We start from the raw sequence: 5,212 nt of genomic DNA, 5'->3' as shown, positions 1-5,212 counted from the left end.
ATTTATATGCAATTGGCGATCGTGTATCACTTTAATTTATCTTACTTCCTTAAAGAATTGGTTGAAGGATCATTTGGCCCTTGGTGACCATGTTATTAATTCTCGTAACCTTCTCTCTTAATTCTGTCAAATAGAGTTCTAAATTGATGACGTCATAAAAGTAAAATTTGAGAAATTATGGGATTTGTCAGGATATTCTGAAAGGACAACATCCAACAGGCCTACTTGCCAAAACTTAACATTTCGGGCCAAATTGGCTCTGAGATATTAGCCCAGTTATGCTCTGACGACTCATACAAATCCTTCTAAATTTGACTTGGGTCATAACGTTATGACCCGAGTCAAATTAAGATGGATTTATATGGAGTCATCAGAGCAGAAAGGGGCTAATATGTCAAAAGCAATTTGCCTCACAATGCTAGTTTTTGGCAAGTAGGTGGTAGTAGGTCTCTTGGATGTTGTTCTTTCAGAATGTCCCGACAAATCCTATAATTTCACAAATTTAATTTTTTATGACGTCACAATTTAGAACTCTATTTGTTGTGTCTAACTGCTAGAAGGCTATTGATGTTAATCAACTTTGGAGGCTAAGATGGCCAAAGGCGTCTTCATCTGCCGTTTGCTCTTAATTAATTAAAACATTATATAGTCTTCACTGAAGTCATGTTTTAACGCATTGCATTTGAGACGTCGTGAACTACGAAGTCGTTGCTATTGATCAAGTTTGGAACTTAAAGTATTAAGCTAAGATGGTCAAAGGGGTCATCAACTGCCGTTTGCTATTAATTATAAAAAGACTCTATAGTCTTCACTGAAGTCATGAATTAACGTATTGCATTTCAGTGAGACTCCGTTCGTGAACCACGAAGGGTTAAAGGAAAAAATACAATAGATAAATGATTTTGATATTGAAATGTTTACTGAATAATTATGTCGAAAACAACCTGAACAAACCTAAGAAGCTCTTTCATGACGCTTATCATTCTGCACTGTTTTTACGATGACAACTAAATACGTGGATACGCTCAATCTCGTCCCCAGGGCTTAATCAACTTAAGGGACAAGGTTCCTCTTTCATTTGTACTTTGTGGCGGTTGCTACTAAAGACTTGCTTTCACTCAACTAAAAAGGGACTCTCATTGGTTGATTCTTGGTCCCACGGAGCCTTGACTAAATTTAAATAAATCCCGATCGTAGCAATTCAGCCATAGCACCCCACTAGGGGTCACGGCAAAAGCGCGTGATTAAATCATGGTGGAAGTGGTGGGGTGAGCGAAGCTAAGGCAGATAAAAACATTGGGATCTTATAAGATTCAGTGAGATGGCCTTTGGTTATCTGGTTCCCAGATCTCCCTCGACTAATCAGACAGAGAGGGCACGAGAAGTTAGGCTTGGAGACTCAACATGAACGATTAGTGCAACCATGGAAACGTAAGTACCGTTATTTTACTTAAAATTGACAGCAAGGATGATCGGACAGGTAAGGATTACATTTTGCCCAATATTTCGAGTAGACAAAACTAGTTTCCATCGGGGGCTTAGCTATGCTTAGCTTTTCTATATCAGTGCTCATCCTGATCTACACAAAGATCTGGCTTTTTGCTTTTTGGGCAACATTGAAGCACTTTTCTTTTACAATTTTCCACCATATTTAATGCAATATTTTGTCTTCGAAACGTTTTTAGTAAGCCGTTGAAGTCCATACGGTTCTCAGTGTGCTGCTGTGGGAGTCCTTTAAAAACTATGTTGACTTAGGGGTTGAAGACCTTGACTGAGTAGATCTTGGGTTTATATCTTAATAAAGAGTTTTTATTCGAAAAACATTGGTGTTTCACTTCTTTGGTCAGCTATTAAAAAATCGAGGGTTGAACTCGATAAAACTAAGAATATTTATGAACCTCCTTTTGGAAATAATTAAAAACTACGAGCAACTTTCGAGCACTATTTCTAAATTTCAAGCATTTTTTTCAAAAACTCGAGCATTATTTAAGAACTTTTTGGCATGTTTTGAGCACTTTTTGGCGAGTTTTCTAGCGCAATCGCAACATTCCTACCCTCAACAGGGATATCTTTCAGGTTATTTTCGCAGTTTGCTGTCCAATTAAGGATAAAGACAAATCTGTGTGACATAATTGTGTTTCGTTTTGGTAAAAATCAATAAAGGGTTATTAATAAGACATCGGGATAAATTGTAATCCCCTCTCTCCGAGCTTGGAAAGTACATTGTTTAGTTCCCCCAGGTGTTTTAATCCTTTGGCACGAGGATCCGGACCCGGTACACCTGTCATCTCCGGTATCCTCGGTACCCTTAGCACCCAAGTTATACCTGCCTTCCCCGGTACCTCGAGATTTGAAACTTCTACGCTCATTTAGAAGACGAAAAACAACGGAATTATTTTTGTCTTGAGCTGCATTTTTTTAATCCCGTTAATCACTCGGTCAAGAGAAGCAACATACTTTTAGTCTTCCTTGTCGGGATAAAGCTTGTTTTACTTTGTCAAACTAGTGACTTTACCGAAGAGACTCTTTATACTCCTTATTTTTGGAACACGCAGACTTTCCACGGTAACGTGGAGACTAGTAAAGATTGAGAGCAAGTGGCCGAAACAATTGGACCTGGTACAACAAAAGTTGCAATGCCTAATTAGGCCCAGTTCAAACGTCGAATTTCACATGTGCCGAATTTAATTCGGGCATTAAACCTGCAACCTACTTTTTTCATTACCTCAATCCGAATTAGCCGACCGGGGAATAAAGCTAACAAGAAACGGCAAAATGTTTTGAATGAATAATAGTGCGTTTTAGCCTTATTTTTGCCGAACCGAAATGTGAGTGTTATTTCTTGTCAACCGACTTAGCCCTAATATTCACGTACAAATTCTGCAGACTGATCTCCATACATTTCCATAAAGAATAAGTTGAGAGAGTGTGATAAATCAAGAAAAAATAGGAATAAGGAGTTGTATTTCATCTTGACTTTATTTTCATACTGCATTTATTTTTCTTACATCGATTAACTTTAAATTTATTCTAATTTTAAAATAAATGTAGCCATTATGCAATGAAGAACGGAAAACATCTCTCCAAGGCCTTTTTTGCTGGAAATTAGCTCGACCAATGTCTTCGTGGAAGAGGCTAGCCTAGCACTGTATAAAAGAATAGAAGAGTACATTCTGTCAACTATGCGTCTCAATATTGGTAACAAAAGAGTGTCCTCTGTCTCTAAATGTTAATCTGATTGGTAAAAACATACATAGCAAAAGTGAGAAGGAGAGTACATTCTGTCAAATACTTCTAATCAAGAACCAACTTAGCCTAAACAGGAGGTAGCTACCAAAAAAAAACCAAAAACCATTTCGCCAGACTTGAAAAAATGTAGGTTCTTACGCGCGGGCCCTTAAAGGAGTGTTTAAAAGCCTGAGCTTCCTGGGCTTTCCCTAGATAATCGTCTTAATTGCCACCACTACCATCTCCTTCATCACTATCACTATCATCTTCATCATCATCATCATCATCTAGCTAGACTTCGGAGCAAGCAATTCTACCCGGTGTACAGCAAAATTTAGTAGTGAACATACAAGCTAAGAGGATTGCTTGCGCATACTCATACTAGCAAAGCCTAAATATGGGGAAAACATGCATATCGAGTGGTTTCATGCAAACGTGCCCGCATCCATTAGAGCAGTATTTTTCAGAACCTGAACAATCGTCATCTCCTTGGCAGGCGTCAACGCAGATGCCAATCTGGTCAGGTTTGGGTTTGGGACAATACTCAGGTTTCCCTTCCGCTGCAGGAAATTTTAATATTATTTTTATACTGATTTTCTGCTTTTCCGTGTTAACGGAACGGAGTTTTCATCATTATCATCATCATCATCATCATTGTTATCATTATCATTATCGATTATTTTCCATGAAATACCAATTATGCAGGTTCGTACGATTGGTGTCACTTTAAACAAGAACAAACCTGCCAGTTTTGCACAGTAGTAACGCCCATAATACATAATAAAGAAAGATTAACGGTCAACAGGGAAGATAATTGCGCTTGCGTATAACAACCGTGCAACGCCTAACATCAGAGCAGGGATATTGATAGTTAAGGTACATACCCAGTGGTTTCGTGCAAACATGTCCACAGCCATTATAGCAGCATTTTTTGGCACCTTTACAACCGCCATCCCCAGAGCATTCCTCAACACACCAACCAGCCCCGAGCTTGGGACATAAACCAGGTTTTTCTTGTGCTGTAACATAATTAATTCGCTATTTCCACATTTCCATAATGCACCTTGTTTGGCCCCCAAAATTTTGCATAAGAATTACTTTCAATTTCTTTTGGGACGGCTGTAATACCCAGGAGAAATGAAAACCACAGGTTATGCTAAATTTTGGGGAAAAAAGTTATAAATAAGATGCATTATGGTAAATGTGGAAGTGGCGTATGGTTTTTATACAAAGTCTCTGCTATGCTGTCTTAAGAAAACCGTTTTTCCCTAATTTCTACGAGAAAATTCAGGAAATCTGTTCATAATTTGAACAATTTCCCTCTATTTACTTCTTTTAGTTTATCTATTTTCAGAAAATGACACGAATTTTACAATACTTGGCCACAGTTTGAGTACTAGAGATTTCATACTGAAGTGTTCCGCTACTATAAGAAAAGTATGGCTAAATTCTATGTTGTTTCTATGACCTCACTCCAATTGTAACCAGCATGTCAATATTGTTCATCCACTATTTTTCTGAGCTACTCCTGTCGCGTAAAGCTTGTTTCCATTGTCCGGCCAGAACCAGCAACTATAGCTCCTCTACCTCTAGCTAGATTTCATAGCAAGCAATTCTACACGGTGTATAGCAAAATTTAATAGTAAACAGACAAGGTTATTGCTTGCGCATACTCATACGAGCAAAGCCTAAATATGGGGAAACCATGTTGATTGACATATCGAGTGGTTTCATGCAAACGTGCCCGCATCCGTTAAAGCAGCATTTTTCGGAAACTGAACAATCGTCATCTCCTCGGCAGGCGTCAACGCAGATGCCAGTCTGTTCAGGTTTGGGTTTGGAACATTAAGTTTCCCTTGCCAACTAATGCTGGCGTCATTGTTTACATTTTTTCTTATTACATAATGGTAAACCCATAGAATGCGTCACCGTATGCACAAAATATGTTCAAAAGTGTAAAGAGCTGGTTAATTTGAGTTGAGCA

The sequence above is a fragment of the Porites lutea genome, chromosome 14, assembly GCF_958299795.1.
Source record: "Porites lutea chromosome 14, jaPorLute2.1, whole genome shotgun sequence".
Lineage (NCBI taxonomy): Eukaryota > Metazoa > Cnidaria > Anthozoa > Scleractinia > Poritidae > Porites > Porites lutea.
This window is presented reverse-complemented; position numbering follows the sequence as displayed.